Source organism: Lissotriton vulgaris, chromosome 1_1 (genome assembly GCF_964263255.1).
Source record: "Lissotriton vulgaris chromosome 1_1, aLisVul1.2, whole genome shotgun sequence".
NCBI lineage: Eukaryota > Metazoa > Chordata > Amphibia > Caudata > Salamandridae > Lissotriton > Lissotriton vulgaris.
In genome coordinates this window covers 630,809,032-630,822,588 of record NC_141685.1, presented here as the reverse complement: position 1 = coordinate 630,822,588, position 13,557 = coordinate 630,809,032, and positions in this window count along the sequence as shown.

Genomic DNA, 13,557 nt, shown 5'->3' with positions numbered 1-13,557 from the left:
CAAGGGTGTCCACTGTCCGCTTTTCTCTTTGCGATCGCAATGGAACCCCTGGCTGCTCGAATCTGCCAACACCATACTGCGCGGGGCATTGGGTTCAGTTCTAGAAGCCTGCTTATTTCATTATATGCAGATGATGTCACCCTTTATATTATTAACCCAGAGGAGAATTTAGATCCCCTTCTGAGAGAATTCATCCGATTTGGCTGGTTGACTGGTGTCTTTATTAACTGGGCCAAGTCGGTGATCTTTCTGCTGATGGATGGTACCCCGCCCCCCGGTGACATCAGAATTCCCCTTGAGATGGGAGGCTGAAGAGGTCAAATAACTAGGGGTTTGGATAAGCCGAGACATACAGGAAGTGTGGAGACTGAATTATGGTCGAGCGGTCGCATGGCTGGAAGATAAAGTTAAAGTGTGGTCTAAACTACAGCTGTCGTTGGCTGGCAGGATTACTTTGGCAAAAATGGTGATATTGCCAAAATTCCTGTATTTATTCGTCAATATTCCAATTCCCCTTACTCAGCATTTTTTCACTTCTCTGAAGTCTTAGCTAGTTTCCTTGGCATGTGCGGGTGGCCAAGCTAGAGCCTCCTGGGACATACTGACTCTCCCATTGAGGTAGGGTGGATTAAGTGCTCCAGACATGCAGATGTATGCGCTTTGTGCGCAAGCACAATTCCTACACTATTGGGCACATCCCACCCCCTTTCAGCCACATGTGGTGGTAGAGGCTGATATGATGGCCCCTGTTCCACTTAAAGTGGCCCTGTACCAGAAAGCCCACCGCTCCCATGGAGACATAGACTCTGCTAGGACATTATGTTTGGCATGATGAGTTGCATAAAAGAGCAGGAATACCTGTGCTTTTTCCCCTTCTATCCCCCTGATGCATAACCCAATGCTGCCTTGTAAACTGTAAAGCATAAGTAAGTCACATGCTTAGAAGATAAATCTTCAAACTTTCGCTGACCTATACCCTGAGGATGAGTTCAGAACCCCCCTGAAGCGACTGAGGGTCAGACAGCGCCATTTACGGAGGTATTTTTATATCACAGAGTGCAGGCGGCATGCCGTGCCCTCTGGGATGATTACTAAAGAGGGCGCCACCGCAGCTTCCTGCATTGGAAAACTTATTGCAAACCCAATCTCCTCGTAAGCTCATTACGCGCCTGAATACCCGTATGCAAACCACTGCCCCATTGGTGATACCTTCATTCCTCAGACACTGAAATGAAGACCTTGAGACACCTTTAACCGAAGCACAGTGGGAATTCGACTGTGGGCAACTAACTGAACTCTCACTGAACTAAAAACTGAGGCTAATTAATTTTAAATATTTGCACAGATTTTACAGAACACCAGTTAGCCTATACCGCATGGGTATCCATGAGAATGATAGCTACTGGTGCTGTGGTCATACCGCAGCTGCATTTTTACATATTGCGTGGAATTGCCCCAAAATTGCGGAGTTCTGGTTGCTAGTCTTTAATTCAATAAATTCCATCCTGAATATATCACTGGCCTCCGCCCCTGCTCTCGGACTCCTAGGATATGTGAAAGACACACAACCCAAGCTGCGCAAGCTCCATGCACTCCTATTACTGTTTGCAAAAAGACAAATTGCAATCCACTGGGGCATGAGATGGGTGCCTTCCATTAATGACCAGATTGGAGACGTCACATATGGGCACACACAATTGAGTGTATTTTGGGAATTGATGCTGCCCTCTTCCAGACCCCGCAACATATGGGATCCATTTCTAGCATGGTCAAAGAACAGCAGGAATCGACTGTTGAGTTAGCTACGGAGGACACTCAGAATATGTGACACTGTTGAGTCGTGCCCTCATCCCATGGTGCCCCAGACCCTGCTTGTGTGGAATAGCCTCCCTGAGACGAAGATGGGAGCGCAGTGTACAGGTTGCATATTTGGCCCTCTCTGAGGTTTTGCACGATGTCTGCTTATATTGCTGTTGGAAATGATACTGCTTATAACTATCTAGGCAACTGATGCACGTTAATTGCTTTGTCTGGGATGGGCAACTGAAGTGTATGACATCAATGAGAACTATGTGCTTTTGAGACTGTGATTTCTTTCAGCTCCTATATCGATCACATTGCAGGCTTGTTGTAATGTATTGTATCTTGATGTCAATAAAAAGAAAATAAAAAAGTAAAAAAATTATGTAAGAAATCTGTAACACACTAAATATAGGAAATGTGTGCCAATGACTTACACCCAGCACATTGCCCTAGTGCAGTTTTCATTTGTAGTTGAATAATATCATGTTTTCATGACTATATGCCTATTATAATCAAATAATAAACAATCAAACCTGCATTTAATCATATTATACATAACACATTGTGGCAACCAAATTTGTTGTGCTGTGTTGTGCACGGGGGAAACCAGCACAGAGCCATATTTATTAATATAGACCCACTGCTGCTGTCCTCTCTTGATCTACCACTCTAAAAAGCTGCCTTTCGTGACACACAGCCCTGCATCAGTGTGAGCTGTCTAGCATAGGTTTTGCACGGGAATTATACTCTTCCAGTACATATTCATATGACTAGACAAACAGAAGTATTCCATGCGCAGGATGCATGTTGTGCCTTTCAGGACACATGCTATGAGTGTGATATTTGAGAAATCAAATTTTTCTTCTGTTAGTGCTTTTTTCAAGAGTCTTTTTTTTAACATAAAGTTTGGTCTCGCTATCTTAGCAGACAAGACATTGCATTGAAATCTATGGGTATTTGCGCAGATCTGCACAAGTACCGATAAATCAGTATTTGTATAGCACAGCTAATCACTCGTGAGGGTATCCAGGCGCTATGTTGTTTCAGTCAAAAAGCCAGGTTTTGAGTCACTTCCTGAAGTATGCCAGTGAGGGTGATGTCTGGAGGAGGAGGGGAAGGCCATTCCCAGATTTGGCATGAGGTAAAAGAAGGAACAGCCACTGCTCTGGCTTCAGTGGATACGTCTTAAGAACATCAAAGTAACCATCAATTTCAATAACGTAGTAGCCACTGCAAGTAAACATGACAAAATGTAATACAACCACTTTCTAATACCTTAAGCTTAATCACAACTCATTAGCTTGTGTATTCTCCTTACCTACCTATATGTAGCTTGACTTAGTCCAATAATAAATTTCCCACGAAGTATTTCCTTTTTTCTCAGTATTAATGCCTGCCAAGTATAACAAAGTGCAAATTTCAGACATCTCACTAGTAATATTACTCAGAATAGTTTATAGCCCCATTATTCTCATTAATACAACGTTACCTGCATGGAGTGTCCTCCAGTTCTATCGTTCTTCCGTAATTCCGCGTGCTACGCGGGCGCCATCTTGTAATGGCTATATATAGTCACCAAACGTGAGCGCCATGTTGGAAAAGTATCCGCGTAGTAAGAACCTAGTAACGGTCAGTAAAGTCATCTCTAAAGTAATTTAACCATATTTCTTGCATTAGTGTAGTTAAATATTAACCCGAAAACGTAAAATTCCTATTTACGGGTAAATATTCGTAATAAATCCTTAGCACCATAAAGGTTCACATCGGGTGTAATAATATCAGCACCATCGCGCGCTAACTCGATAAATGGGTATCCCCATTATTTGTTCACAAAATTATAACTAAAATTATGAAAGAACGGAATATCCAAACACACAACAACAGTACTTGTCTCCAAACAGGAACGCAATTACGAGCGCCATTTTGTAACGGCTAGATAATAATACTAGCCTAGGCTGACATAAGTATCCCAACTATCATTATAAGTATGCATTCTCTACACGAAGGTAGGATAACAGTCCCAATTGTCTGAGCACTATATTATCCAACATATCAAATGAAATCTCATTTCTAATGTATATTCCAAATTCGAACAGCTCCCAAAATACATAAACACCATTTCCCCTTTCGGATGGCTTGCTAAACGATAAAGTTCCGCTCATAAAACCAAGATCACGGCAGGTAGCCAAGAGGAAATAATGAAGGGAGAAGAGAGGAATATAACAGTCAGTAAGCAAACTCAGTTATAACGTATTGTACATCAGCAAATCACAGATCATATAGTTACATTTTTGCAGAGAAACAGCATTAACGGCAAGAGAAAACTGAACAATCTTATCTGTCATCTCCTAGGAAGTATTCAAATTCATGATCTACGTTCATCCCTAGCTCTACGGCTTTTAGTTTCATTAGCCACATCACTTCTCTGCGTCGTAGAGCTAACTGTCTATTTCCACCCCTAGGTTCTCTCTTCACATGATCAATCCCATGGTAGGTGAACTCATGCTTTTCTTTATCCTGGTAATTTCTGACCATATGTGAGGCTATAGGATAACGCGTATCCCCTGTCTTGAGAGCTCTAAAATGCTCCACTATCCTTTCTCTCAATTTCCTGATAGTGCTCCCTACATAAATCTGCCCGCATGAGCAGGCTATGACATAGACTACGAAAGTAGTATCGCAATTAATGAAACAGTTAATACAGTACTCTCCAGTATTATTATAATTGAAACTCTTTACTTTCGGTCTAGCCCATCTGCAAGAGCTACATCTCCCACATTTGTAAAAGCCAATTGATGTAGCAGTTAGCCAATCAGATTCCGTTTTACTCATAGGGTAACTTGGACTAATACAGTTAGACAGTGTACGTCCTTTCCTAAATGTCAATTCAGGTTTCTTTCCAATAAATGACGCAATGTCTTGATCCATGTTCAACAAGTGCCAGTGTCTATTCATGATACTATACAATTTAGCACTATCAGTACTGTAATTGGCAATCATTCTAATTCGTGTCACTTTACTTGCATTATCATCAACTTTCTTACTGAGTGTATTGGCTCTCTTAAGTTTCCTTGCCCTTGATACCGCATCCGCAAAAGTTTTTCTCTTATAACCACGTTTAATAAACCTTGTGGACAGATCTGCGAGGTTAGCTTCAAATTCTATGTCTCTTGAGCAGTTACGTCTTGCCCTCACCATCTCACCATCGGGGATAGCTTTTATTTGGCTATAAGGATGACAACTGGCAGCATGTAACACTGCATTACAGCTAGTAGGTTTTCGATACATTCGTGTACACAATTTCCCATCCTCAATGAAAAGTTCAATATCTAGGAACATGATACTACGAGTATCATAATGAGTAGTAAATTCCAAGTTAAACATATTATCATTAAGATAATCAAAGAAGCCCTTCAATTCATCAATTGTGCCTGTCCAGATAAGCAGGCAATCGTCAATGTAACGCCCCCAATAGTGGATGTGTTGCATCCATTTGGTGCCTGCTGGGCCCCAGATCCGCTCCGCCTCGAACCACCCCATAAAGAGGTTCGCAAAAGATGGAGCGAACCTAGAACCCATCGCAGTCCCAAGTCGTTGTCTAAACCATGTGTCATCAAATAAAAATACGTTGTTCTCTAGAACCATTTTCGTCATTTTAAGAATCATCTGATTATGGTCATAAAACTCAGCCGCTCTGTTACTGAGGAAGAAATCCAGTGCATGGATTCCTAACTCATGGTCTATATTCGTATAAAGTGATACGACGTCTAGCGTCACTAGTATCATCCTCTCATCCCATGTCAAATCACACATTAAGTTCAAAACATGCTTAGTATCTTCGATAAACGAAGGAAGGTTCCTAACATATGTCTGTAGAAAAGTATCGACATATTGTGAGAGGCGCTCTGTTGGCCCTCCGATCCCTGAAATAATGGGTCTACCTGGTGGTTGCATTCTGGATTTATGAATCTTAGGAAGAGTATACATACATGGTGCTTTGGGTGCCACAACTTGTAAATAGAGATACTCGTCATAATCCAACAATGTCAATTCGTACCATTCCTTCAGTTGATCATTAATAACCTTATTCAGAGCCAGAATTGGATTGCCATGTAATTTCTCATAATATTTGACATTATTGAGCTGAGAGTAAACCTCTTTTTTGTAATCTGATGTATTAAGTACCACCACGTTGCCACCTTTGTCGGCTTTCCGTATTGTGAGTTCTGAATTGTTCATAAGCTCCTTAAGGGCCACCCTTTCACCAGGAGTAAGGTTATCCCTATATCTCATGAGCCTAGCAGAGCCTCCTGTATCAATAATTTTGTCAATCTCCATATTAACTGCTTTAAAAAAAGCATCAATAGTGCTACTGGGTGAAGTTTTGGGTGTCCATTTGGATTTTACTTTTAAACCACTACCCTCACTAAGAAATCTATCCACTTCAAATTCATCAAGTAACTTATAAACTGTAACTGGGTCATCCTCATTTTCTGTTAGCGAAAGTAGTAGTTGAGTCTCTTTCAATTCTTGAATGGTAATGTTACTCAATGGTTTAATTTTTGCAGGTTTATCTTTTTCTGGTACATTGGCAAAAAATTTCTTTAGTTTGAGTTTCCGCACAAATCTAAATAAATCGATTTTAGTACCATACCAATCATTCACAGTCGTTGGACAAAAACCCATCCCTTTACCAAGTAGACTTTTCATATCATCAGACAATTCAAATGACGACAGGTTCACAACTTCAATATCATCAATATCAACATCATCACTTGTCGTTAAGTTTTCCAAGATCTCAGTCTCATCCCTGTTCTTCCTCCCTGATCTCCTCCCGCCTCTACCTCCTCTCCTGGTTTTAGTGCATTTAATTCCCGATTCCTTTCTATATCTCTGTTCCCACGGCGCAATCTGCGCACTTCTACTAAAAAATTATCCTCTGGTGTAGAAAGGGTTGAGGTATCTGGAATATCTTCATTGTCACTGCTGGAGATATTACTAGTGCCAGCATCACTATCACTTGCGGGTGCGGTGTTACTCTTATTCTTATTAGAAGGTGTCTTAGTCATGAGATAGTCAAATTTTCTTGCAAAGGTATAGATACGTCCAGAGCGATAATCACGCTCGTCACGCTTAAGCTTTCTAGCTTTCCTTTGCTTAATCTCTGTCTGTAATGCATTTAATTTCTCATCCAGAGTCAAATAGTTTTTAATAGTAGACTCTGGAAGGTTCAACTCCTTAATCTCGTCTTCAATCTTCTGTATCTCAACCAATAGCTTAGCTATCTTCCTATCAGCATTCTCAATTAAAATGTTAATAAGGTTCCAAGAGCTATTGTTAAGTTCTTTTTCCCAGGTTGCATAAAGATCCGGTTCAAGGTCTTCATACGTAGGTATAATCTGGGATCTTAATCCACGGGGAATTCTATTCAGTTTTAGATACTGTCTAAGAGTTGCCGCATCCCACCACTTATTCAATTCTGTACGTTTAAGCAATTCAAGTTTCACAAATTTGGCTCTCAGGCCTTCCTTTTTAGTCTCCTTTACTGGTCCCATGGCAGCACCTATAGATCCGCCTGCCATTAAATTTTCAAATAGCTGCTCTGCTTCTTTATCACGGTTCATTCTCACTTCTGCGGCTGCTCCCAAACTAACAAAACTACACAAAGAGGAAAGGGGTGACAGTTTAAATGGAGCGCACAGCGTGTGTAAGCAAATTAATTCGTAATGTAACAAGGTGCTCAAAGTGAACAAGGGTCTGTCACCAAGACTCTTATAGGTGCCACGGAATGGCTGATCATAGTACAAAAATTCACCAAGCACTCAAAGCAGAAAGTCCATTAAAGAGTTCATAAGGTAAGTAAACTTCTTCTCAAATTCTTTTCTTTATTCGGTCATCAAATTCAATGGAATCCTTGAACAGCAATACAGCCAACACGTGTTTCGTCTAGTCTTTGTAAGACAATTAGACTTCTTCAGGGCTGCAAGTAATTACAATAGCTTATGTTTTAAGTTTGTAACATCAGCACTTATAACATAGCATAACCAACTCAAATAAGCATGGTTAAAAAATTAATTCCTTAAAGTAACCGAACCGTGTAGCATAGAAAAGACGTAAACATTAAAGGAAGTCCCAAATGCCAAGTGTGAAATAATGAATCACCACAGCGTGACAGAATATTTTGCCAAGTCAGCAGTCCAAAGTATGAAGCCCACAAAGGGTTAAATAATCAATATAAAACGTAATATAACGTACCAATAATTACACGACCAATTATTCACTAATCTTCTGCACTAATTCGACTTAATCTGTCTAAGAAAACATAATACCCAATTCACAAGCCATTCTCTGGGGTTACATGGTGATTGCAAACGTAAAACAGTTAATTAAGCAACTCACCAAATATGATATGTAATTCTCATGTAGCACATCTTAAGAACATCAAAGTAACCATCAATTTCAATAACGTAGTAGCCACTGCAAGTAAACATGACAAAATGTAATACAACCACTTTCTAATACCTTAAGCTTAATCACAACTCATTAGCTTGTGTATTCTCCTTACCTACCTATATGTAGCTTGACTTAGTCCAATAATAAATTTCCCACGAAGTATTTCCTTTTTTCTCAGTATTAATGCCTGCAAGTATAACAAAGTGCAAATTTCAGACATCTCACTAGTAATATTACTCAGAATAGTTTATAGCCCCATTATTCTCATTAATACAACGTTACCTGCATGGAGTGTCCTCCAGTTCTATCGTTCTTCCGTAATTCCGCGTGCTACGCGGGCGCCATCTTGTAATGGCTATATATAGTCACCAAACGTGAGCGCCATGTTGGAAAAGTATCCGCGTAGTAAGAACCTAGTAACGGTCAGTAAAGTCATCTCTAAAGTAATTTAACCATATTTCTTGCATTAGTGTAGTTAAATATTAACCCGAAAACGTAAAATTCCTATTTACGGGTAAATATTCGTAATAAATCCTTAGCACCATAAAGGTTCACATCGGGTGTAATAATATCAGCACCATCGCGCGCTAACTCGATAAATGGGTATCACCATTATTTGTTCACAAAATTATAACTAAAATTACGAAAGAACGGAATATCCAAACACACAACAACAGTACTTGTCTCCAAACAGGAACGCAATTACGAGCGCCATTTTGTAACGGCTAGATAATAATACTAGCCTAGGCTGACATAAGTATCCCAACTATCATTATAAGTATGCATTCTCTACACGAAGGTAGGATAACAGTCCCAATTGTCTGAGCACTATATTATCCAACAAATCAAATGAAATCTCATTTCTAATGTATATTCCAAATTCGAACAGCTCCCAAAATACATAAACACCATTTCCCCTTACGGATGGCTTGCTAAACGATAAAGTTCCGCTCATAAAACCAAGATCACGGCAGGTAGCCAAGAGGAAATAATGAAGGGAGAAGAGAGGAATATAACAGTCAGTAAGCAAACTCAGTTATAACGTATTGTACATCAGCAAATCACAGATCATATAGTTACATTTTTGCAGAGAAACAGCATTAACGGCAAGAGAAAACTGAACAATCTTATCTGTCATCTCCTAGGAAGTATTCAAATTCATGATCTACGTTCATCCCTAGCTCTACGGCTTTTAGTTTCATTAGCCACATCACTTCTCTGCGTCGTAGAGCTAACTGTCTATTTCCACCCCTAGGTTCTCTCTTCACATGATCAATCCCATGGTAGGTGAACTCATGCTTTTCTTTATCCTGGTAATTTCTGACCATATGTGAGGCTATAGGATAACGCGTATCCCCTGTCTTGAGAGCTCTAAAATGCTCCACTATCCTTTCTCTCAATTTCCTGATAGTGCTCCCTACATAAATCTGCCCGCATGAGCAGGCTATGACATAGACTACGAAAGTAGTATCGCAATTAATGAAACAGTTAATACAGTACTCTCCAGTATTATTATAATTGAAACTCTTTACTTTCGGTCTAGCCCATCTGCAAGAGCTACATCTCCCACATTTGTAAAAGCCAATTGATGTAGCAGTTAGCCAATCAGAGGAGGGGAAGGCCATTCCCAGATTTGGCATGAGGTTAAAGAAGGAACAGCCACTGCTCTGGCTTCAGTGGATACACAGTGTTTTTTTGAGGGTGGTATAGCTAAAGTTACTGGAAGGTTGGTGGAAGTCCAGTTGGTGGTTCATGTATGCTGGACCTAAGTCATGAAGGGCTTTAAAAGTCTGTGTCAATATCTTAAATTGGCATCTTTTCTGGATTGTGAGCCAGTGGAGGTTTCTAAGGTGTGGGAAGATGTAGGTCCATTTGGGACGGTCAATGATGAGTCTTGCCACTAGGTTCTGTATCATCTATAGTCTCTTCATGAGTTTGGTGGCGATTCCTGCGTACAGTGTGTTGCCATAGACAAGCCGGCTGGTGACTAGGGCTGGAGCAATGGTTTTCCCTATACTGATGGGGAAACATTTGAAGATTATTCGGAGCATGCAGAGAGTGTGGAAGCAGGCGGAGGTCAATGTTGATCTGTCACTTCATGGTGACCTTGCTGTCCAGGATGATGCAGAGGTTGCAGGCATGGTCTGTTGGTGTGGGCGAAGGGGCGAGATTGGTGAGCCATCAGGTTTCATTACAGGGGGAGGTGCTGTTGCCAAAGATCATCACTTCAGTCTTGTCAATGTTGAGCTTCAGACATTTGGTTTTCATCCAGTTGGTGACATTCTTTATAAAGTAGTGGAAAATGGACTTCATGATGTTGGGGTCTGCTGATAGAGAGAGTATGAGCTGTGTGTTGTTGGCATAGGATATGCGGTTGAGGTCGTAGGTTCTGATGTTGTCAGCGAGGGGTGTCATGTAGGTGTTGAAGAGGGTGGGGCTGATGGATGAACTTTGTGGAATGCCACAGATGGTGCTCTTGTGTTCTGAGGCAAAGGGTGGTAGGCGGATTCTCTGTGTCAATACTGTGAGCAATGATGCAATCCATCTGAGTAAATCTCCCTGGATCCCAATGTGGTGCAGTCTCTTGATAGGTGTGTGATAGGATACGGTGTTAAATGCAGAGAAGAGGTCAAGGAGGATCAGGTCCGCCAACTTACCTCTTTTGAGGAGGATGAAGATGTCATCCATGGCAGCGATCACAGGGGTCTTGGTGCTGTGGGTGGGGTAGACACGAGATTGGGAGGTGTCGAGCAGGTTCTTTCTCTCCAGGTGTTCGTTAGTTGCTGGTTGATGGCCTCCTCAAGGACTTTGGTGGGAAAGGGAGCAGCAAGATGGGGCAATAAGTTTAGATTTCATTGGGTCCTACTGAGGGTTTCTTGAGGAGAGGTCTGACTTCAGTGTGTTGCCAAGCTTCGGGGAAACTGGCTGTGGTGATGAGTGTGTTGAGGATGGTGGTGAGTTGGCTGCTGATGTCTTTGCCTCCAAGGTTGAATAGGTAGTGGGAGCAAGGTTCTGTGTGTGCTCCCAAGTGGATGGAGTTCATGATGCATGTGGTGTTCGAGTGGTGATCTGTTCCCTTGCGGTGAGTAGCTGATCATGGGTGGCTTCCCGTTGCGTCAAGGAGGATGTGGATGTCTGTGGGTTGGGGCTCAAAGTTCTTATAGGTGCCGGATATCTTGTTGTGAAAGTGGTCAGGTATAGTGTCACAGAGTTCCTGTGAGGGGAGATGGCGTTCTCTGTGGCTGTATGACAGGAGAACTCTCTGATGATGATGAAGAGTTCCTTGGTGTGGTTGGTGCTTGCTTTGATGTGGTTCAATGGTGCTTCTTTTTTTGAGTCTTTGAGTCATTGGTGGTATTTTTTGAGAGCTGACTTGAAGATGCATGGTCTGTGCTGGTTTGCCATCCTCTTATCAGTTGTTTACACTTGTGTTTCCTTACTCTGACTTCAGGTGTGTACCATCTGGCTTGTTTGATGGGCGTGACTCGGTTGGAGACATTGGCTATCTAGGTTGTGAAGTTCTGGACAGCTTATTACAGGTTAGTTGGTGTTGATGGCATTCATCCACTGGGTCTGTGTCAATTTGTTCCAATTGTGGAAGGCGGCATTGGGGGAGCGGGTCGTGGTGCATAGTGATCCTACAATGGTGAAGTCGATGATGGAATGGTCAGTCCAGGTGAGTTCTATGGAATGGCTGTAGTTAACTCTGTCTCTATCAGTGAAAATTGGGTCCAGTGTGTGTCCTGCTCTGTGTGTGGGGTCAGTAGCCAACTGGGAGAGGCATATGTTGCCCAGGCATTCCAGGAGGTTACCAAAGTTAGCATCTGTGGGATCATCCAGGTGGAAGTTGAGGTATTACAGGAAGATGTAGTGTTTGGACATGATGGCTAGTGGGGTGATGAAGTTGGTGATGGCATCGCAGATGCTGGTGTATGGTCCTGGGAGTCTGGAGGTGAGAGGGCCTCATATGGTCATTTTGTCATCGTGATCAGTGTGGTGCGTACTTCGTAGTGGTGCAGCGTTTTGTTTCTTTTTTGATGATGGCAATGCCTCCTCCGTGTTTGTTGGTGTGGTTCCTGTGTGTCAACTTGTAGCCGATGGTCGTTGTGGTGCTGATATCGGGAGCGGTGGAGAGACTGAGCCAGGTCTTCATGATGAAGATTACATCTGGGGCGAAGGAGGAGATGGTGTCATAGACTTCTGTGGCATGTTTGCAGAGAGACTGGGCATTGAGCAGGAGGCATCGGAGTGCTTCCGGGTCGGTCACAGTCGGCAGAGAGGGGAGGTGTGGGTTTTTATGGGGGCTGGAGGTCCAGAGTTGAATATGAAGAGACATAAGTGGCAGGTAAATGGTCCTGCTGTAGAGCTAGGGGATGAAAGGCAGCAGCTGTTGAGGCATCCGGGGCTCAGGCCCAGGACTCGGAGTTCTGTGGAGGAGTACCAGTAACAGTAGGTGACTGGAGGACCAGGGTTACAGTAGCTGCTAGTGGTCCAGTTGCAAATAGGTGCAGACTGGCTTGCCAGTGGCATGCCCACTGCACAGCTGCTCTACAGCCTCCATTGAGTAGATCCTTGGAGAGATGCAGGGCACTGGATGGTGGGAGAAGAGCAAATGAAATGGCAGGAAATGGCATACAATAAGGGAGATAAACAGTAAAAAAATTTACAAAACGCACAAAGTTACAAATAAAGAATAAGGCATAATAATGATAATAAAAATGCTGGCAATACAGGAATAAGAGGCTGACCACAGAGGCACTGGGAGAGAAGAGGCTACGTGGCATACAGAATCTTACAATGCAGACTTGTGGGGGGAGCAGGGGAGAGAAGGGGAGCGTTCAGCTGGCAGAGACAAGAGACCTGCTTGACTGTGTGAGGGGGACTGGCATTGGACCACCCAAGTATTGTCTCAATGTTCAAAAGAGAGGTAACGCAATTTAAAGAAGTTATTGCAGTGAGAAAAGCGCACCTTTACAGACCAACATGCCTATTCCGCTGGAAAATAAATACCCTACATCACTATACATCACTTTGTGTCCCTTTGCATCATTTTAGGCTGGGGTAGGGACTTATTGAATCTGGCGCTTGGATTGATTCTCTTCGTGATTGATGACGCATGATCACAAACTATTTAGTTTTAAATGGTTTTTCTATTTCTTGCCCTACGTTTGCATTTAAGATGTACCATAATATCAAACTTGCTATATTAAACAGTGGTTAAAAATAGATTCCAGAAATTCCTAAAGTCACATAGTTGTATCTCCCATTTAGTTGCATGCAGAAAAATAATTTTCCAGTTAC